The sequence below is a fragment of the Triturus cristatus genome, chromosome 9, assembly GCF_964204655.1.
Source record: "Triturus cristatus chromosome 9, aTriCri1.1, whole genome shotgun sequence".
Taxonomy (NCBI): Eukaryota; Metazoa; Chordata; class Amphibia; order Caudata; family Salamandridae; genus Triturus; species Triturus cristatus.
Genome location: NC_140592.1, coordinates 309,013,983 through 309,037,564, shown reverse-complemented (window position 1 = coordinate 309,037,564; position 23,582 = coordinate 309,013,983). Strand labels below are relative to the sequence as shown.

The following is a 23,582-nucleotide window of genomic DNA, read 5'->3' as shown; positions in this document are numbered from 1 at the left end:
TTCCGTAAACAAATGTTACCTTTTCGATTCGGTGGGGTCTATAGGAGCCTCTGCTCAGGTCTTGCTACGGAAGTTCAGTTTGTTGTGAAGGGGCTATAGATGTTACGATGTCCTCAGGTTCCGTGCCACACTCTGGAGTTTCACTCTCGCTTCATCACAGGTTGTTACATGTTAGTGGATGTTACTCGCGTAGGCTCATTTATTTACTTAAAATATTTCTCGATCCCAGTGTGTCACCCTGGGCAGGCTCGCGTCCTGAGCCACGAGGCTTAATTTCATTGACTGCCAGCCCCCTCCTGTGGATACCACGAGAATTGAATTTCTGTTTTACATTTTCGGGATAGCTCCTGGAATTCAGGGTTTGTGGCATTCGGTTTCCCTTGGTTCCCTCGGGGCAGGCGGTGGGCGCCTTTGCTGCCACCGACTTAGCTGCATGCACTGTTGACCGTACATTTCTTTGCGTTGGTTTTGGGTGTGTGGCGATCGCGTGGCCTTTGAGCGCTGTGGGAATTGGGTCATTGCCCCCCTTGCGGGGTGGATGCTCCGGGTGGCGGCGCCGTGCGGGGGTGGCATGCGGACCAGCTGCTGCGGGTTACCTCTCCGATTGTTGTCCACACACCATGCTCATAGTGGCCCCTATACTGTAATTCTTATTGCAGCCCACCTACTGGTGGAACTACAATCCATGCAAGCAACCTATGGGGCAGTTCCCAAGCTCGAGTTGAGTTAGTGGTCTCTCTTAACTTGAAGGATGTTTCATTCCTGGAAGCCCAGAACCAGATGCCACCATCACTATTCACACTATCGTCCCCAAGCTTTCCTTCGATTCCTGGCTTCATGTTGAATATGCTTGGCTTTGATATTTCAAACGTACTCTTTGACAGCCACTCGCGATTTGAATAAGGAAGTAGGCCTAGGCTGATGGGGATTAAGATAGTCACATGAGATCAAATATTGGTTAAAGGTTTGGATTCGGAATACTGATTTGTTATTGTGAGTTCGACGCTTAAGACAAGAGATGCTGCTGCCTTCATCTTTAGCCTTGCCATTCGGAAACAGCTGGGGTAATGTTTTCTTCAACTCACAGTCATAGTGGCAGCCTAGTCTATACAGGAAAGTCAGCAGCCTGAGCTGTGATGAGACAAGCGTAAGGCCTGGGGTTTGTGTGTCAAACATAACATCTTTAAAGTTATTCTCCCTGTTCCACAGGGAGGCAAGGTAAAGCCCAGAGTGACATGGTCTGCCGAGACTTAGCCCGGCTTGCCTCTCCTGCGACCTTTTGAAGTTCGTTTATGTATTTTATGACGGTGACAGATGCTATCACAGTTGTTTGAGAGGCACCAGGGCCAGATGACATTAAAGTGCAGTGTGTCCTGGAAACTAAGGATCGGGTCCATTTTAATAAGCACAAGGAGCTGTAAATATTTGGTGTCGCTCATAGATGCCCGGTGTTGGGTGAATGATATCTGAGAGCTGTACTCCTTCGAAAAGGACATTGCCAAAAAGCCAAGCCAATGGTATACCAAGTGGTTATGGTGGAAAATCTCGAAAGTAATTTTGTTTTGGAATATAAACAAAAAAAAAAAAAAGGCACTTGCACATAGGTTCATAATTGTTGTGGTTAGCATTAGGTTTTGAATTGGGGAACGGGGGGCTGAGCCAATTTAATTATTGAAACTGATTTGATTTCTATAAATATTAGTTCTAATTACGTGTCGTCTTCAGGTAATAAACTTTAATTTTAAGTAAATTAAACAGTAGGAATGAACCGACATATTCAATAATATTTATCTTAGTTTGAGTTTATATGAACTATTGAACAACAAGGCTAGAATAAGACTCCGTCATCTAATTTACCGTAACTAAATTAGCAAAAATATTCAATAAAGCCTGTATTACCTGGTTAGTTAAGATAGATCCCCTGAATGCTAGGTCATTATTGGCAGTAGAAAGGCTAACACAAGGAGATGTTGATGAGACATTGGTCGATTTGAAGTAAACAATAGGATAATAAGACAATGTGAAAGGAAGCAAAAGTAGGGAGTTAATGGCCGAAAAGGTAAATACGGCAGAGTTAGCAGTTTTATCGATTTTTTTCATTGATTTGTATTAGCATGCCGTAAGGAGGGGAGACTGTCTCAACGAAACATTTGCCAATAATGCTGTCACTAGCTAAGGTTGTGGCATTAACCATTCAGAGACAGTGACATGAAGCAGCCAGGGACAGTGAGCATATGTTTGCCGTGTGCTGGGTGAGAGTACAAAGACAGAGGCTGTTGCCCCCATACTGTCTGATGTTCACAGTTAAGTGCCCATCCCATCATTAGATACCAGTGATGTCAGCTTGTGTTTATAAACGTAGGGAAGGCAGTTAACTCACACGTTACCTTCATCTTGCTTTATTGTGCTGTAGCTGTTGGAAACACACTTCTAAGCCAGAAAGGACCCTAATTTGGCCATTTGAAAAATCAAAATAGGATTTCATGTCCATAAGCGCCTATCTAACCATGCCTTGTTACCCATGCCATATTTTCCAGCCTGAGAAACAGATTTAGGTGTTGCTTTCCTTCGCTCAGTCTTTCCTTGGAGCCTAGGGAGTTTGAAACGTTCACAAATTTTGGTCCTCGAGCTGAAAGATATTTATTCTTCTGAAGCATATTCCCATCTTTTAGTCAGTCAGCATATTGGCTTTATCCGGAGTCATGATAAAAGGCGTCCATATAGCAGTCAGCGTTAAATATTTTACCCTGCCTAGAAATCATGCAATCCTCGAAGCAGCAGCAATCCGGGAACCACAACACTATCATCACATCACCTTTGTAGACAAAGTGGAAATTAAAAACCTGCTTCGTGCTAGGATATGAAGGGTATGATGGATTGAAGAATTAAAAAAAAAAAAAAAAAGCTATGTTTCAGTTCTGGCTCCATATGTAGGTTTTAGATCTTCACATAATTACGTTTGGAAGATCTGCAGTCGCATCGCAAAGAAAGTTAGGAACACCATTCACGTGTAAGCTGTACAGCAGTGGGGCCAAAAGACATCCTTGCGTCAATTCGCTCCTTGTAGAAATCTCTTTTGTTAGTCTGTCTGGGCTTCTGAGTAAAGTTGCAAATTAATGCTGTGATTTACGGGTTAGAGAACAGGACCCATAATTTAGCCCACTAAAGCTAGCTCGCAGGGGCAGGGCACCTATAACAGCGAAGGGAGGAAGGGGGGGCTCTGGCAGCGACGGGAGCCTCCCCAGAGCTGTGGCGGAGTTACAGGGCGATCTGGAGGCAGAAGGGTACAGTAAGGGTACCTCTGCGACAGTCGGTACAGTAAGGGTACCCCTGTCCGGCACAGTAAGGGTGCCCGAGCCAAGGTCCGGGAGCCGAAGGAGGTTCTGGGAAGACCGCGACGGCGCCCCGTTAGTCTTTCGGGCGGTTGGGGGGCCTAACCAACCGGGGGTGTGCCATAACACGCTCCACCCCCGTTAAAAGGGGCGGGAGTATTAGACGATCCAAAGGAGGATCTGAAAAATGTGCCGCACTGCCGGGCATCGACCCACCGTGCGTGCTGGCTCGCAAGGCGGGCAGAGCAGCGAGGGGCTGCTTGCCCTGGATCGCCCGTAAGATAACCCACTCTACCGTCATACTTATGTTGTATGAAATAAACCTGCAGCAGTTCTTCACCCATAACTAATGTGTCTGTGTAATCATTGGGTGATGTCTGTGCATACGTGTTGAGTGGAGCGGATGACGGTGTGGTCACTATGCCGCTGCCCGCGTCCAACGCAGAGGGACATCAGCAGGGCAACTCTCTAGTGGTCACCCGTCGGAGCCTCCTCCCCCCCCCACCCCGTTCCACCTCTCCTGAGAGGCCGTGCCTTGGGGAGGGGAGGCCTCAATAGGCATATGCTGGGGGAGACGGGCCACTGGTGCTGGGCGGGGCGGGGCTAGGCCCTACTTAAGCCCGCCGCCCCCGCAGATCGCCCTCTGCTTCCTGGGATACACTCCTGTGCCGCGCGAGTTCCCACCCTTTCCGCTTACCCTGCGCGGCGTAAGCCGCGCGCAACTGGAATGTTATAATGCTTTTTCTTGTGTTGCAGGCGGAGTTACAGGGCGATCTGGAGGCAGAAGGGTACCTCTGCGACAGTCGGTACAGTAAGGGTACCCCTGTCCGGCACAGTAAGGGTGCCCGAGCCAAGGTCCGGGAGCCGAAGGAGGTTCTGGGAAGACCGCGACGGCGCCCCGTTAGTCCTTCGGGCGGTTGGGGGGCCTAACCAACCGGGGGTGTGCCATAACACGCTCCGCCCCCGTTAAAATGGGCGGGAGTATTAGACGATCGAAAGGAGGATCTGAAAAATGTGCCGCACTGCCGGGCATCGACCCACCGTGCGTGCTGGCTCGCAAGGCGGGCGGAGCAGCGAGGGGCTGCTTGCCCTGGATCGCCCGTAAGATAACCCACTCTACCGTCATACTTATGTTGTATGAAATAAACCTGCAGCAGTTCTTCACCCATAACTAATGTGTCAGTGTAATCATTGGGTGATGTCTGTGCATACGTGTTGAGTGGAGCGGATGACAGTGTGGTCACTATGAGAATCAATGTAAACGATCACTGAGGGTTGCCCACCACGTAAAGCATATCGGCCACTGTTGGAGTGACTTGCGAAGGTATTTGTTGCGTTCGTCAATTATTTAATGAAGGCAGGGCTGTTATTTAGTGGCACCACTGGAAAACAAGGCCTGAAAAATTCCAGCAGCATAACAGACACCAATAGCTGTCTGCTCTCCACTGCATTCTGACAATCACAACTTTCTCAATCTCTCTGTCAGCGTTAAAACGACTTCCCGTCCACTATACAATAGAGGTCTGGCAGTTACACAAGCCGCCGGCACCCCCTGTTGGCATGATTTTACGGATTGGAAAACAAAGCTGGTGCAAGAAACCAGTAAATTTGTTTTGAGCAAAGATGTCAGCCCCCACCCACTGAGACTCCTCGCCACCACCACCCTCGCATCACTCCTGCCTCGGACAGACTTACCTGAGGCCTGGCCTGCAGCTTCAGAGCAGGCAGGCGCGAGCGGGCAGCATAAGAGGGCAAGGCTAGCCAGGCAGGGGCTAGTAATAATTAAATAATGCCCGGCACCAGCACGGTCCTTCCAAGTTCTCACTAGTCTCCGACTGGCCTGGGTCCTAGGATGCCTCTCACCTCACTGGTCACGCGCACTTTAAATTAGTATGCGCATGAAAATGGCATTGGTCACCAGCCCCTCTACGCCCCACCCTGAAGACTGACACGGAGACAACTGCGCGCCGCGCACCCAACTTTAATTAATGAAGGGCCCAGAGGGCCTGTCGGTCGAGGCGGCGAGGCCCGTGCCTGTACACCAATAATTAATTAAGAGTCCGGGTGTGCTCACCTTAATTAATGAAGAAGATGCCGTGGCATGTCGTGCGTGCACCATTTCAGGCCATGAGCACCATTTAGGCTTGCTGGCTGCCGCTGAGATTGAGGGGGCCCCTGGAGCGCAGGGCCCCCCTCAGCACGGGGGGGGCTGAGTTACGCCCCTAGCGGGTGTTTGCCATTGCTCGGAACTGGCACGTTTTTTAAATAAGTGGTATGCATTAATGATAGTGAGTCCACCGCATGGTGGTGCTCTGTGTCTATATATTAGTAGAGTTAATTGATGGCCCATTTCACTATTTAAAATAAATTACAAATTATGAACCAAGGACTTCCACGCTATCTCTACAGTCAGGTGACATGTGGTGGTGCCAGCTGCAGTGGACTCATGTGAATTTGCTTGGGCCCTGGCACCTCATTTTTTACAAATTAGCACTGGTTGAGTGACTTCACACTTCATTGTGCAATGCTTTGTCTACACATTCCTGGAGCCAGCACTGTCACAGACATCTTCAGCTAAAAATGACTCACTTCAAACTGGTTCCAGGGCCTTAGACAGACAGTCGGTCCACATCCCCTGTTAGAAACAGAGTAGAAAGGTGGGATCCAAACTACTGCGCATGGTTCCAGCTCCAAGTTTGTTTTGACTAAGGACGGAATTGCTCTGCAGAGTACTTGAAGAACCGCCAAGAGCTTTTGTCTGCAAGACAGCCAGTCTCCCAGAGGTAAGGAGACGTCACCTGAAGTCTGCAGAACTTGTTGGTGAAGATGCGGGTGGTCTATAGCCTAGAAGTCTGTCTGTCTGCTCAAAGAGGGAAGGAGAGTGCCTGGGCCTGCAGGATGGGAGACTGTTCATGCGAAGAAGCCCAAAAATGTTCCTTGTGCATGAAACACCCTTAAGATGCTGACTTGTATTCGAGTGTACCCGATGCTGGCCCCAGCTGAGTAAGGTCACCCCACCTCCCTACGCTGGCAACCTTCGTGAAGCAACATCAACTTTAAATTTTTGTTTAAACTTTATTTCGGCCAATGTAGCCTTAAAATCCAAGTACAAGAGAATAAGACAAAACACATATATATACACATGACCATAATTATCAATTCTAAAATTAATACATGCAATTGGGCAGGATATAATTTTAGTTATCTCCATGATTGAGCAATACCGCTTATAAAAATATAAATAACAATTTTAAATTAATTAAAAGCCAGAAACTAAAAACAGTTAGGATTAAGGAGGACAGTGCATCATGTTTCTATACAAAAGAAAGAAAGGGCTCCCATCTGTACATTACAGTTCATAACCAGACCGTTTCCTGATGAGGTACACATTAAATAAGAATCCACTTGTGCCGAACACCACTAGTTGTGAGGTATTAGACTTGATTATGCGTTCTGCTTCTTTGTAGGATCTGGCCCCCATGTGTTTGCATAGGGGTTTGATCCACTGAACCCTCGGTTTCTTATATGCCGGGCAAAAGAAGAGTAGATGAACATCGTCTTCCTTTACCCCTAGAGAGCAGAGAGTGCACAAATCAGTACCATTTCCCCCCCCCCCACCTACACGTGTATGCACTAATCTGTAAGACCCCGTACCTGAATTGCAAATATAGTGTTTTTGCTAGTGGTGGACCAATCTCATCCATGAATTGTTCAAAGTTGGGTATGTCTTTTAAATTCAGGAATTTCTGGGTCAATATGCCAATCGTAGAACTATGCACTAGCTCACCGTTGACATAGGACCAGAAGGTATCCTTTACAAGTTTTTTAGAAGACAATGTCATGTTCTGAGGAACCTCCCATAAATGAGAAAGCCCTAGTCTCTCATACCACTTAAATATGTACTTTAACCATGGGGTTTTCATGTGCCCGTCAATCTGGATTATTTCAGTCAATCCACTCTTATAATCGCTCAACTCCGGGGTTGTCCATAACCTAACCCAGTACAACAGTGGTCTTAGTGTGACTTGGTAATCTGTTCTTTTAAGGTTAATATCAAGAAATACTGGGACTAGAGGAGTTCTAGTCGGTATTTTGAGCAGCCTACGTACAAAGTGGTTTTCCACCTTTCCAAAGTTGCTTTTACAGCAATAACCCCAAACCTCAGCACCATAAAGGGCGGCTGATTGAGCCTTTGCTTTAAATACCTCAAGTGCCGGCGAGATTGCTTTAGAATAGCTTGCGCCGTGCACTTTTAAAATAGGCATTCAGTTTTGTGTAAGGGATAAAATGCTTTTTTCCAGCTGCCCTTTCCAAGTAAGATTGTTATCCAACATTAATCCTAAATAGTTGAAACTCTCTACATGTTCCAGTTTTTGGTTCTCTAAAAACAGATTTTTCCTAAAGGGTTTCTTGGGGTTTTTAGGCATATATTTAGTTTTGCTTGGATTTATTTCTAACCCCTTCCCTACACAATACTTTTGGAAGGAGTCAACCAAATTTTGTAAACCCCTCGGAGTCTGAGAAATGAGAATGGTATCATCAGCAAAAAGTAATGCCGTGATCGTCTCACCGCCTAACTTCGGGGAGTCATGTACACAGTTCTTTAAATAGCTCGGGATATCATTAACATACAGCGAGAAGAGTGTGGGTGCTAACACGCAACCTTGGCGCACACCACGGTCCACAGGTATGGCCCTTGAAATTTCTCCTCCCTTACCCCATCTAATTTTAGCATATTTCCCTGTGTGTAACTTGATAAGTTCTTTAAGTAGCTCGCCTGGAACCGCCATCTTCCTTAATGTAATCCACAACGAGTTGCGCGGAACAAGGTCGAAGGCGGCCCTCAAATCCACAAACGCCACATAAAGGCTACCCTTCCTTATGTTAATGCACTTCCAACAGATGCACATAAACCTAAACACCTGATTGACCGTACTAATTTTTGATCTAAATCCTGCTTGGTATTTGGTTAGTATCTTAGTCTCCTCAATCCAATCTAAAAGCCTATTTAAAATGTGTCTGGCAAAAATCTTTTGTAAAATGTCTATTAAACTTATTGGGCGGTAATTACTCGGATCATAGCGATCACCTTTTTTAAAAATTGTTATGATTTCTGCCCCTTTCCATGATTCGGGGACCGGTGTACCTGCCACAATCGAATTACTCAGGAAGTTTATATATGGCCCCCACACTTCCACGTCATGTTTTAGTAAATCGCCGGGAATTTTGTCAGGGCCTGGAGCTTTACCCATTTTAACAATTTGCAGTGCCTGGATGGATTCTTCTAGGCTGAAATGTAGGGGAACGATTCTCAATTCTAAATTAGTCTCATTGTCCTCAGGGATCAAACCCTCCTTGTTATTGGCGTAAAGCTTAGAAAAGTAATCGCACCATGTGTTTTCATCTAGGAAGATATCCTTTGGCGATCTACCCTTCTTATTTCCCTTAGAGATTAAGTTCCAGAACGTGCACTGATCACGTAACTTGGCCGCACTCAGGAGGTCCTCCCATATAGTTTCATCCCAAGCTTTTTTTGCTTGGGCCATAGTATTATTATAAGCCTGTCTACCATTTTTTATGTCCAGTTGGTTCTTGGATTTTACTGCCTGAATCAGACTGGACTTTGCTATTCGACATTCTTTGTTGTACCATGGGTTCGCTAACTCGAGGTAGTTCCCTTTCCGATTTCCATCTTTTTTATATGTTTTACTCAAAAGGGGTGTTAGTGCATCTACCAACTTGGAATGTAGATCAAGGACGCCCTGTGTACCCAATAGGGGCAACTGGGATGCTCCGACAGTCTCAGTAAATGTATTATAGATATTTATCAACGCCTTTTCTGTTCCCAAGATATATGGCCATCTTAGAGCACGATTTGTTATCTGTATCTCCCCAACCGAATTATTTAATAAGGCCTCTCCATATGATCTAGTAATGAAAGGTTGGGGGTCTAGCCATAATTGAAGAGGGAAGTGGTCACTCTCCGTCCTGGGGTCTATCTTGAAATCAATTATTAGATCCCATAGGTTTCGGGAGACCATTACAAAATCTATGTGTGACTTGCAATTTCCCTTAGAAAAAGTTGGAGCTGGTGGTCTATCAGATCGAAAGCGGCCATTGCATGCTCTTAAGTCATGCGACACAGTCAACTGTAAAATCTGTGTGGCGGCTATAGTACTTTTAACTGATCTATGGAATCTAAGGGAAAGATATCATTGGCAGCGTCTTGCTCGCCGACTACCACCTGAACATTTTGTCCTAATGCATCTAGAATGGAATCCAAGAGTTCTACCACCTTTGATTCCTTGTTTGATGGATACGGTCTATTGTATATATTTATTAAATATATAACTTCTTTTCCTCTTGCCACTATTTTGAGGCCTAATAGATCAGGAGAAGGAATAGATAACTGGATGACATCTATTTCCAGAGTGACTTTAACCCAGATAACCAGCCCCCCTGATGCTCTTCCTCTAATTGGCGGAGTTGCATCAGAGCTAAATGTTTTGTACCCTAGCCTATGGGGGGTTTCTACCGACCAAGTTTCCTGTAAAAGTATGATATCGTAGTTCTCAATATAAGAACACCATACCGCATCCTTTAAGTTCCTGGATAATCCAGCTATATTCCAGGATATCAGTCTAATGCTTGAGTTTTCCTCTACGCATGATGGAGATGTACCTATTAATATATCGTCACTATCTATGTCATCCTCAAGTGTAAATAAAGAATTTAACTCTTCCACTTGATTGACATCTTTATTATTTTCCTTTACCTCCAGACTCTCTAAGTGACACTGAACAACCACGTCCAATCTGGCTACCTCGCGCAACCGAGCATAAGCAAATTCGTCGCTAATTGGCAACTCATTTGGCAACACGTCTATACGACTTCAGTGCTCTGGTTAGGCCCCCACACCTGGGTATCTGCTGATATCTCTGTAATGTTTTTCCCAACCTGAGGAAGTCAATCATTTTGGTCCAGTGAACTCAATGCCGAATATCTATTTTCAATTGGGATATGAAAAGTTGTGCTTCTGCTGGTACTCATGGGCCTACTTTTGTTGGTAAATTGGGATGTCCTATCTAAATGGCTATAAAAATAACCCAAGGGGTGCACACCCACATCGTTCTCCCCCAAGACCAGTGATGCTGCTCTAAGTAGGACGGTTGCGACATGTTGGGGGTGTCTAAAACTTATAATCACACAGTCCCCCTTACATGTTTTCTTTGCATTGCCAATCCAAGAGACCCGTCTGGTAGACAGTATTTGATCAGAAAAATTTGTAGGGAATCCACAGTTTTTATTTAGCCAAGCGACTGATTTCCGTTTGAGTGAGTCATGTGGTTCCTCTCGGAAATTAGGTGCTACGGGGTCTAAGGGTGGAACATTTGAAAGGACAATGACATAAGGTTCACAGTCTGGCGGAAGATTAGTATGATATGGTTTTCTCGCAAGGGCAGTAGACCTCGCGCTACTAGGTGGGGCTGCTTTGGTCTGGAATGTACTGCCAACTTTTCGCGATATCTCCCTGAATTTAGGGGAACTTACTCCCTCTATCACGGCCGACTGTGCAGGGTGACCAGGTTGTACCAGTATCCCTGGCGATTTTATAATCTGTTCCTTATTAATCTTGGCTAAAAGACCACCCAACCTGGATACCTCAACAGATAACAAAACAATTTTATCTACAAGTGGTTTGATCATAAGTTCTAAATTTGCCTCAAACAGCTTGGCAATATGACCCAAGAGAACAGAGTTCACATCATCGTTAATAGTCAGGGTCTCAATGTGAACCGCAGTACTTCTCTGACCTTGTTCCAACATTGGCTTATGGTGTGCAGTCCCCCATATGTTCTGAATTTTCCTACATTTTCTAACAGCTCTCTTAACAGGAGAGTGAAGTAATACAGACTCACTAGGGTTCTCCAATAAAGCTTGGCTTGGTGCATCATGATCTGAAGGTAAAGTTACTGAATTCTCCAAATAGGAGGCTTCAATACTAGGAGGTTCCGCCATAATAGGACCACTACCAACATCTGTGGGTGAAGGCAAGATTTTTAAGAGAGGCTCCTTTCCTAGTGATTTTCTTCTTTCATTATTAATCTTGCTCACCATTTTAACCAGGTAGTTATCCATGGTTGCTTTATTTTTTGCCATATTATGCTAGAAGTAACGTATTTATCGACCACAGGAAAAGGGTAGGGGTAACTGGTGATGCTAGCTAGCAATAGTGGCCCAACACACGGCTAGTAAAGCACATGAGAATATTTAGAATTTACCAGCCTCACATATACTCCTAAAAGCAATAAAATAAACAAACATTATCACAATTTAAACTAGGGTATGCAACATGGATATTTAGTTGACACAACCAATATATAAAACCAATATTTATCTACCAAAGTTGTTATACAAGGGCTTGCTGTTTGATTGTCTCCGCATGGCTTAGGGGGGTGGCCCGACCCGACCTCTTCCGACCCCCTAACGGCCACACAACGGCCCGCCCTTTGCCCAGGCTTAGCCCGGCGCCGCCCGCGCGCGTCCCGCGACGCGGAGGGAGCCTCTCCTTTTTCTGCGCCTCCGGGCGCGAAGGTAGGCGGAAGTCAGGTGATGGCGCTGAGCACGCTGGGAGCTGTAGTCTCCCCCAACTGCGGCCGGTGATTTCCGTCGGCGGCAGAGGAGACCAACAGCGTAGGCGTCCCAGGTGCAACTCACGGAGCCCAGGTAGGTAGGTGCAGCTCTCTGTGCCTGCTCGCAAATGCCCCTGCTCCACCGAGGGAGCCTCTCCTTTTTCTGCGCCTCCGGGCGCGAAGGTAGGCGGAAGTCAGGTGATGGCGCTGAGCACACTGGGAGCTGTAGTCTCCCCCAACTGCGGCCGGTGATTTCCGTCGGCGGCAGAGGAGACCAACAGCGTAGGCGTCCCAGGTGCAACTCACGGAGCCCAGGTAGGTAGGTGCAGCTCTCTGTCCCTGCTCGCAAATGCCCCCAACTTTAAATACCAGAATGCCATCCATCATCTACACTGCAAAAGGTGGGGCATGCCTGCTGCCGTGCTGTGCATCCGGACCTCACTGCCGCTGTTGTCAAGGACTTCCCTTATGGTCTGGAGACTACAGAAGCCAAGAAAAAGGCAACCAGAAATTCTCTGCATGTTCTGCCTCAAGCGCAGCCGGACCAAAGAAGTCACGTCCCTGTCTCCCACTGCTGAATAAATCTGCCATGTGACCCCGAACGGCGTAGAACAGCAGCAGAAATGTAAAACAGCGCTCCACACAAAGTCAACACACATCTGTGTTTGAAAGGCTAAGAGACCGTGTCTTGCCTTAGAAAGCGTACTGAAATCTGGCACAAGTACAGCCAAAAACTCTTTAGTAAGATAACAGTTTGAACTGACGTTCAGGTCTCCCATTGTGGGTAATCACCTGCATAACTAAATAAAAGAGTATTCACACCCGAATCACTTCTTTCCTGAGAGTCCCCACAGTAACACACACATTTCAATGGATTGGTACTGAAGCCATAGTACTGGGTCCCGGTTGTCGGGCGGCACATTGCTCGCCTTGTGTAGTCTGAATGCAGGAGCTCTACCATTGGTTGTAACCCAGAGCACTGGAAAGACCCTGTACTGGAACCAGATTCCTGTGTGTAGTATATTTCTTCATATAGTTAAAGTATTTCTCTTTTTACAAAAGCATTGGTCTGGCAGCAAATTATTGTGTCTCTTGGTTGACTGCTGAGTTTGGAGATGCTGCCACCCCCATTATCTCTGTGAGAAAGCTTTACATTTTCACCCTTGGTACAGCTAGAGTCAGGTGTGGAAGGCGTGTATTTGGCCCAGTTTGTGGACCCATAGAGGGATGGACCACAGGCAAACGAACCAACCACTGCAGTTGTGATGCAGTAGCCCCTGTCTGCTCTATGGCCCCCATATTAGAATGATACCCCATTTATGAAATTGCACAATGAGTGGCCCCTCTAAACAGATTTGATGCTGGAGCCCTGCATACATTTACCACGCATGCCTTCATATTGCAGTCTCTACCCCGACTGCGACGTGATAATGCATTCCTTTACCACGCAAGTCTTTACAATGACTTGCCTTAGGGGGCTCTGGACTTAGGAATAGTTTAATTCACTATTCTAAATCCAGTCAATGCAACAGTAGGGAAGGCATTGGACTTAAATTTCAACACCATTCCAACAACGCGCCCCTAATGCAAATCGCAGTAACGACCTGTGTGGTAAAGGAATGCGTGGTAGCTTCATAGTCAGGGTAGTGACTGTATTGTAAAGGCAGATCATTGTCGTAACTGCAAGGTAAAGGATGTGCCCCTCTAAAAAGCAACTTAGCTGGTGACACTGAGAGTCTTGGTGATGCCACATGTAATTATCGCAGCCATTCCCACTCCCTCTTCCCCCACTTTAACTAACCTCTGAAAAATCCATTATCCCCACCCATCTCCAGAAATCACTCTACTTGATAACTCGGGCCTACCCATAAATAAGTTTTTAAAGGAATACTGACAGTCTTTATAATCCCAACCCTAAACCTGAACATCTTAGTTGACAATACTAGGAATAACTATTGTAACCTCCATACTAATATAGGCTAACTAGAAGGAATCGAGTCATAATCATATTAAACACTCCACTGCACAGTCAGTTAATCTGGCCTTACTGACAGCTGTTATTGGATTCTCCTCCCAGCAGTGACCCCTCCCCGATTAGCTGTAACTGGAAATGGGACCTGTAAGAGAATCAGGTCAAGGTAAAACAATTACTTTATATTAATGGAAATCAGTAACCCTATGACCATGCCTCCCCCTCATGACCCCCTGGTCATCTGTACCTGGTGAAATTTCCCATCATTATGTTTAGGAATGCTGTTGGGTGCCTCTTTATACTCCGTTATTATCACTTTTCCATCGGAGGCTAGCAGCGTCACTAAAATTTCATACACGCATCCACAATCGGGGTGTCCACCGTACCTTAATGGAGAAAAACAAATACTGTTTGTAACAAACAATTTGTGTGAGGTATACTAAAAGAACATCACTGGTCTGAAAAAGTAGCACGTAGCAAAGCCAAGATGAGAAGCAAATTGAAAGGCAGCAAGTCTGTGGATGGTTGAGACAGCAGGTCTGTGGGTAGTTGGGTTTGGGGGAGCAACCTGACTTGGAGAAATCATCAAACATAATCTGGTCAGGGCAGGACATGAGGAAAACAGATGTGTGTGCAAAGAGGAATAATCACTTGATCAACATGCTTGGCCCTCCTCCCTACCAGTAGGCATTTAGGTATGCTTGAAGAGCAGGTCTGCATACATTGGTGAGGAAGTGACCAGTCATATAGCCCCATAGATGTTCTCTCCTTTTCAGAGTCTGATTGGGGGGCCTCTGGACATATAGGGGCCACCCAGGCCTCAACCATGGTGGTTGAGGTAACTTGTCACTGGTGTCCTGAGGTCTGTAACATGATGGCTATACAAACTCAGCCAAGTACTTGCAAACTCAGCTAAGTACAAACCTTTCCACACTTCAATCTCAGGGTGAGAAGGTCAGCAATCACAGGCTTTTCAGGGAAGTAGTGTGGAGCACAAGAGTTCAGAACTCATTAACTTATTGTCTAGGCAGGCACTTATATTTTATGTAAAAGAAACTTTTAAAATCACAGCAAAACGAAATACCACAGTTGTTGTAACCTAAATCATTGAGTTGCTTCAATCCCTTTCTGGTCCTTCAGCCCTGCTATGATTTGTTTCCCTTGACTACGGTCCCCAACGCACTAAGAGCAGAGGCACTGATTAGGCGCAGGTGCAGATTATATTAAATACTCTCATTTGTTAACTTCGTATCTCAGTTCAAATCTTTTACCCCTTGCTTTTACTCGGTAAAATAATCTCCTTCGCATGTTAGTGTCTTGTCCTAGATGTAGGCTACACCCTGCATTTACCTGCTGGCAGTCCTAGTAGTGTGATGGGGAAGAATGCATTCCCCTCCTTGTGGTGATGCCTCTGCTTCTGCGGGCCGTTGCGACAGTCCTGTACCACAATAGGGATGAAGGGATGCAGTAGGTGGGTCAGGCCTACTAGGAAGCACTCATCTTTAGAAGTGGTGGTCTTAGGAGCTGGTTACAGACAGGTACTCATACTCAGCAGTTGCAGCCTCGGACCTGAATCACCCATAGTGTGCCTTTGTCATTTCTGCTTCGATGGCAACATATCTTTGTTTCCTGATGTCAGTAGTGGCAGCATCTGTCTTAAGAGCCCAGGGCAGACTACCAGGCTACCCAGTTGTATTTGTTCTTACAAAGTCTTAGTGCAGCTGACACAGGTAAACAGAGAGCACAGGCCCCTCATGTCTTCGTTTTTTGTGCCAGTTAGATTTCTCTAGGTGCTTTTTAAGTCAGGAACATGCTGGACACCTCCTCTTGGACAGTCTCGCCTCCTGCAGGGCCAGGTATACTCCTTCCGACTTTCAGGAGGTAGGCAGGCAGCCTTGAAGGAACTTCAGGCAGACCCCAAAACCATGAAGCTCAATCAGGGAGCTTCGAGTCCGCATGACACGGTCTACACTGAGGAAGGTAAACCTCTGCTGCATACCATTTCAATTTAGAATCAAAGGGGTGGAGCTCAATTTATGGGTAAGCACAATACCTCTGTAAACAACAGGTGCAAGGAAATTTTACCCAAAATAAAGGAAACTCCTCCCAGGAGCAAGAGGGAATACAGATGCAAAGATTACTGTGTCACGGCCTTCTCATGATTGGTGCCAACTCCCAGTTGATGGAAGGAATAACTGGTCATGGGGCTCAGAGTCAATATGTTAGCAACAGCAATACCATTAGTTGTAGGGGATGTGCGAGGCCTATAAGCATCTTACTCTGCTCCTAATATGTGAACCACCTCTAGAGTACGTGTCCTTAATTAATGTGCGTTGCATCCATGACAGAGACTTTAACACAGCCACAATCAGAGGAAAAAAGACCCTACTTTCAGTCTCACATTGAAGCCAACAACTTTGTAAAAAGAACTTGTAATGTAGCTTATTAACAGTGGGCTGCAAGTCTGGATGTATTAAGAAGCTACACGCGGTGATCTTCAAGTCGTCTTTATTGAGATATTGTACACACACCACTAACATCAGCAGCCTCCCAATCTCCAACTGATTTTCCTTAGAACATCACACTGTGAAAACCGTGAGCATTCCTGGCATGAGCTGCTGAGCATACTTAAAGAAACAAACACCTACATGTGACTACAACACATCCCCCTTACCCAACAATGCAAGGAAGAAAGCAAGTTAAAACAAGAAAAAAATATACAATCAGAAAATTGCTACACACACTATAAGGCAGCACTAAATAATCACTTAATGGTAAAAGAAGACTGGACACACAACACAAGAACAATTGATTTCACACAGGGACTCCAAAATGCCTGAAAATAGCACCAATTCATGACAATCCTTGAAGCGTTCAGGAGTACTCCTGGGTCTAATAGGAGTATTCCTCCTGAGAGAATCATGAGACAAACTTGTTCTATACTCATGCAACCTCAATCCTGATGGAACTGCATCCTCTATCTCATTTGACAACCTGTTGCCACTGTACTTCACTAACCGGGACATGATCCGCATTCAGGATTCAATTTGGACATGGCTACTCTACCCCTCAAGAGCTCAAAAGGGGATCTTTGTGTTACACAATTGAGGGTAGTGTGATATGCCCACCACTTGTCTCTGAGGATTTCCTTAAGAGGAGTTCTTGTTTCTATGGCTCTCTACACACAAGCTTTTACCACTCTATTCATACATTCCGCAAGACCACTGGCCTGAGGCACATATAGAGCTGCCCTATGATGCGTGACCCCAAAATCTTTGTAAAACTCCTGCATTTCTCGTGAGGTGAACTGCACCCCATTGTCAGTGACTAAAAACTTGGGTACACCCTTACTTGCAAATTCATCTCTGTGAAATTCTAAAACCACCTAAGCGTTTACTGTGCTAATGCACCTTGTGGATACCCATTTTGAAGTGTAGTCTACTAGTAACAACACACATCTCTCAGTTTGCTGCAATAACTCGAATGGGCCCATATCCAGACTTAACTTGGTCCCCTGCTCACCTGGGACAACCATAGGTGAAAGGAGGGCAGAATTATAGAATGCAGATTTATCATTCGAGGCACACTGATAACACTCCTTAACCACCTCCTCCACTGGTCGATTCAGGCCTTCTCACCAATACCTCTCACAAACACGAGCTCATACTCCTGGGAGGAACAACTCTCTTTCTTATTGACCAAAATGGCTTCAAATCGGAATCCATACCTTTGTAATCAGGCCAGCCCTTAAAAACATAATTCACGACCACGGGAAACAACGTAGCTTCCTCTTTTCCTTTCTCCCACTCCTCTTTTGTAGTGGTAGGCTCCTTGAACTCCACTCACACCAGCTAACTCAACAGTAGCAACATCACATTGCCTTCCACTGGTAACCATGATAAACAGTCAGCTGCTTTATTTGCTACACCAGGAAGATCTTGACGAAGAACACTGTCTCAATGATTGGAAATGGAGATAAAAATACGGATCTATGGACTGTTTTCTTGTGTTTCAACAAGCATCGAGTTTAATGGAGACATTATATGAACACTCGTAAAATTGAGCCAAATAAATATGCATAATGTTTTCATTTATTGCATTGGTACAAATGAACGTACTTTAAGATCGGGTGGGTTATACAATGTGCTGACACATCATTATGAAAGACAGAAGGGTTGGCAACATGATTCAGTTTTCACTATTTCAGTTTTTATTGTATGTTTTAATTTTATAATATGGTTGTTTCCGTTGTTAAGACTTGTGGGGGGATGTAGTCATGGAGGTTATGAGGGAGGAACATGGGGTTGAAGTCTAGGGCGAATTAGATCTCGTAATGTTCAGTTGTAAGTAATCCAATTAGATTGAATCAACGCTATTGGTTGAATTAGTAGCGAGGCAATGTTTAAATTGTGCATTCAGTAGAAGTCTAGGTTCAATGGCAGACATAAAAAAAGGAGAGCACTGAGCAGTTAGAACGATTTTTTAACTACAAGCAGGTAACCCCCTTTTTTAACCAGAAACAGAATTGAGAGAGGTCACGTTGTTATTTTGTAATTAATTTTAGTTTGCAGCAGGGGTTAGAGTTCATTTTAGCACAAGGTTAACGTTGACAACACTAGGCAAGTTGAGCGTTTATTTAGCAATGCGGGTAGAATGGCAGGTTGAGCATCGAGGATGGAGTGGGGGAGGTCTCCGCTTGCGGTAAACTCTTACAAAGTTATCATACCATGAAAACACTGAGAGATTTTTTATTTTATGTTGTTTTTAATTTGACATTATTTTGTCTTTTTATTCTAGAAACCATTTAGTGGGAATTGGGTAGTGTTAAGTTTACAGTATTGATTGTACCATGGCTGAATATATTCAAGTAAAAACACGATACCGTTGAAATACAGAAGATTAACATGGCTTTCTATGTTATTTTTAGATTCAAACAGCTTCCCCTGACGAAGGGCATACAAATAGCCCGAAATCCATTGGGAATGAGATTTTAAGCTGTAAATATGTAGTAGAGTCCATACGTGATGTGGTTAGAGGCCTGGATTGGCACAACTGCCTCATGTGAAGCAAATGGGCCAATGGACAGCGTCATTGTGATTAAGAAAGTTAAATTGGAATAATTGGAAAAACATGGAATAAACATGATGAAAACGAAAAAGTTGCAAGTTGACTCATTAAAGCTGTGCGATTGGGGTTGCAGCACAGTGTTGCTGCAAACTGTTTTTGAATTTAACCCTTTAAGTTTGGCATCAGTGGTAAGGATAGTTCTTCTCTTGGTGTGAAAATGATCAAGAGTAGGCATTCTACTTATCTTATGCTTCAGCGCCTTGAAAGCTGCATCACAATCAACGCACCAGACATACTGAGTTCCCTTTTTCAATAACATCCTGATGGTTTCTACTATACTAGCAAAGCCCCTAACAAATTTTGAATAGAACTCAGCAAGTCTAAGAAAGGACCTCACTTTTTCTTTCTCACAAGGAGTAGAAGCATTCACAATGCTATCTGCGAACTCTAATTTAGGCTCAATTCCCTCTCCCGATATAACATGGCCCAAGTATGTGACCAATGTCACTCCAGTTTTGCATTTTTGTTTCTTTACTATGAGACCTTAGCCCAACAGTCTACCCAGCACTCTTCTCAGCATCTCCTCATGCTCAAGCACATATTTACCACACACTAGGATATCATCCTGAAAATAGGCAAAACATTTTAGCTCCCTCCAGCATGGTTATAGACTCTGCGTTGTTAGGGAGCGGTTAGCAATCTACCCAGATATATTTATTTAGACTTCTCAAATCCACACACATCCTGATGGATTTTCCACCATCCTTAGGAGCCAACACCGCTGGAGCCATCCACTCTGAGGATTCAATTTCTTCTATCATTTTCAGAGCCAATAGTCTATCCAGTTCCTCTTTCAAGGATTCCAGCATCATATTAGGTACTCTTCTCACTTTGTGCATACAAGGTTTAGCATCCTTCTTTTGCACTATCTGATGCTCAAAGTCCACGAGCAGGCCCAGCTCATTGATAAATACCTGCAGAAATTCTTTGAAGAGATTTTCTCCACTCCCACAATCATCCAATAACATAACTTGATCACGTGCATTGTGTGCATTGGTATTTAATGTAAACCCCAAATCGATGTCTCCAACCTAGAAGTTTGTCCCCCTTCTTGGCCACATATAGCTTTCCAATGGTCTCTCTGCCCTTGTATTCAATCCTCATTACCACACAACCATAGACGTCAATATGTACACCACCATAACCAACTGGGTTAATATTCGGAGAACAGAGCTGCACATTAGGAACTGTTGCAGCCCACAACTCATTTCCAATCATTGTAAATGGGGAACCTGAGTCTGCGAGAAATGCAAATTGTTTGCCTCCAGTATCAACCTCACATTTAGGCACGCTTATAGAACCAGCATCAATTTCACCATCACCTTCACATTCAACACCATTGTCCTCAGACCATCCCTTACACTTTCCACATTCTCCACAGCTCGTACCCCCCATTGGACCTGCAAGCCCTTGCATAATGGCCTTTAAGACCACATTTGCGATATGTGGAATTTTTTGCATAACAGTTGGGACTGTTGGAAACCTGACTAAAACTTCCACAACAATAACATTTAAATTTAGTAACCTCATTTGGAATTTTAACCTTCTCCCAGTGAGTCACTTTACAATGTTTCCATCTGTATCCTGTTGCACCTTCTTCTCCACCACTTCATGTATGCTACTAGGCGTAGGGACGTTATCAGGCACCACCATGTGACTTTATCTCCTTCACCCAGTCAGATGTATTTTCCATTCCCTCAACAATGGAAGGATTCCTCAATAGTAGTTTCTCTTGTTCTCTGCTGCCGTTTGTGCACCTTACTAACTGATCCCTCACCAGTTAACTCTCCAAATTCACAAGCGCAAGCCAGTGTTTTTAAAGACACAATGTAGTTGCCCACGGTTTCAATCGGTTCCTGTGCTCTTGTGAAAAATCTGTGCCTCTCCAATACAACATTGATGAGTTGACCAAAGTACAATTCCAGCATTTTCATGGACATATCAAAAAACACCCGAGGGATCTCCATCACCTACCTATTGGTTGTGGATACGAATGGCTTGTTTTCTATGTGCCTAAAATTTCTCACATCCAAAGGCCACCAAATACGAATGAAAAGGTTTTCTGCATTGCCTCAACAGAAGCATTGGTTCTCCTTTCTCAAATAGAAAAGCAGGAGGTTGAGACATGCTGGTAGCTGACATGACTGCACTGATGTCTTACGTGAATCACAATAATAAAAAAACTGTACCTTGATCTGCAGGCATTACCAGGCATTAACTTGGTATGCATAAGGAAATTCCCAAAGTAGCACTGTCATTAATCCAATGATCGTATCACAGCCGATCGATCTATAATTAAATTGTGAGAAATAAAAAAAACATAATATGAGACCGATCCAATATGGCAGCCTCACGTCCTGTGCGTTGATGTCACACGCCTTCCCGTGTCATAATGAGGTCGCAGTGGTGCATACTCACTGATGTTCCAGTGCTCCTTGCAGCAGAGACAATGGCTGTTTGTGCGCGCTCCCCTCATAGCCGAGTGATGACTGCTCGTGTGCTGCTATGATCCTGAGTGCGAGAAGTCCATTGGCCAAAGTCTGTTTGCTGCCAAATAAAAGCTAAAAGTTACCTTTTTGACATTCCACACCGGCGGTTGATAGTTGGATCAGAGACAGCCCTTAATTGTTTCAATCCAGAGCTTGAAGGCATGTCATGTTCAGTAAATCCATAATACTCAACGATCTTCACACATGGGTTTTCAGCGGAGTTTGTGGTGAAGCTTGTCCCCAATCAAGTGTCACTCGTCACCAGTGTTAAGAGCTACATGCAGTGATCTTCAAGTGGTCCTTATTGAGATCTTGTACACACACCACCAACATCAGCAGCCTGCCAGTGTGCTCCCAGTCTCTAACTGATTATCCCTAGAACATCACACCATTGAAACCGTGACCATTCCTGGCATGAGCTGCTGAGCATGCTTAAAAAAAGAAACACCTATATATGACTACAACATGTTACACAAAAGCTCAACGATGAATGACCAATGCCATCAGAGAATGTTATAAAAAGGAGATTCCATTGTGAGAAGTGGTGGCAGTTCGATACCTGGCTGCCTGGTGATTGAGTACTTGGTGATGATCAGCAACAAATCAGCAATTTGAAGAATGCTGGAACTTCTCTCAAAATCACTACAGAACATATTCAGATTTAATTGAAATTACAAAAGCCCCCTGCACAAACAAGCTAACGGACCCCCCCTTCATACTTAGAAGAGTGCCCCCCTGCACTGTGGGGGCTGAGGGGGTGTACATCACTCCACTGCCGGTCAGGTAAGCATCATCCTCCAGCACGTGGGAGAAGAGGTGCCTGTGTCAGTGCATGCTGTAATTGGCTTGCTTCTGTCCCCTCCAGCCCCCACAGTGCAGATGAGTGACAGGGGAGCAGGGAGCTAGGGCAAGGAGGTGCAGGGAAACATCTGTCCATGTTATGGAGCAAGGATTCAAGAAACAAAACTTGCTCGGATGGAATCCTCGTTAAATGTTCACTAACTATTAAAAATTGTAAGTAGAGTGAAAGTAATACGCACAAGACATCAAATACAGGGAGAAAAAGCTTTATGTGGGCTTAAAATAATGTGAATGAAAACCAAACGTGATTTAAACTCTTTATGTGCGTAAAATGCTCTGTGCATGCGTGAACCTGCACCTCGTAATAAACATGTGACTAACTAGCTTTGAGAGGGAGACTTCTCACGTATGAGCAAGAAAACCTAACTTGTGGTCTTGAGGAACCACATGCATAGCATCTGCTTGCTTGAAATTAAAAAAAGGCTGCTATCATTAATGCTTCTGCTTAGAAAAATAATATTAATACGGGACAGAGTAGAAGTGGGTGGTGAACAGTGAGGATCATATATTTAACAAAAAGAACAGCTGTTTTTGATTCTTTTATCAATAGTGTACGTTTGGGACTAAAGAGACAATGACAAAAGTAAAGATGGCGGATGAATCGCACATGCGCAGTTCAATATGGATGTGATCTGATGCCCGAAGAGTTGAACAACGGCCAAGAGTCAAGGACAGAAAAAACATGGGAATGCAGCGTTGTGTGACCCTCTCCTATGAGGACTGAATTGTGCAATATTGAAAATTGTTACAAAATGCGTATGAGAAAGGATGTTAAAATGACTTAATGGAGGCGAGTTTTGTAAGACAATAAGACTGCTAACAAAGATGAAAACGTAAGCATGACATGATGAGACTTTCTGAGTCCCAACCAAACACATACAGTAACTCACTAGAATTTGCAACTTTTGAGGGTGGGGCACACAGAATTAAGACTATAACTAAGAGTAGCTTAGAGAGAAGATTTTTACATATTCTCACACACACATGCACTGAGGAGAGCTGATCGGATTCTGAATCTGAGCTGTATGCCGAATTGATCTGAGCTGATGAGCTGAGCGGAGAGCAGAGAAGTGACAATCAACTTCTGATTAGATTTGAAGACTCCAGAAGAACTTTGAGGAGGGAGAGAGTGTAAGAGAGGGAAGCGTCCTGGTGCGTCAGGTTCTAG

The 23,582-nt window shown here is 44.7% G+C and overlaps 1 long non-coding RNA gene across 2 annotated transcripts in view; it reads right to left on the bottom strand.

The window, feature by feature from the left end:
• Positions 1 to 14,018: 14,018 nt before the first annotated feature.
• Positions 14,019 to 23,582, bottom strand: part of LOC146797805 (uncharacterized) — a 74,047-nt gene continuing 64,483 nt past the window's right edge. The window contains exons 5-8 of one of the 2 annotated variants that reach the window (XR_014968538.1): positions 21,483 to 21,611; positions 21,254 to 21,353; positions 14,185 to 14,323; positions 14,035 to 14,082 (exon numbers count right to left, since the gene is read on the bottom strand). This is a non-coding gene — a long non-coding RNA (uncharacterized LOC146797805). Of the gene's footprint in view, positions 14,083 to 14,184; positions 14,324 to 21,253; positions 21,354 to 21,482; positions 21,612 to 23,582 lie in introns of both variants that reach the window. The other variant, XR_014968537.1, reaches the window with a different exon arrangement.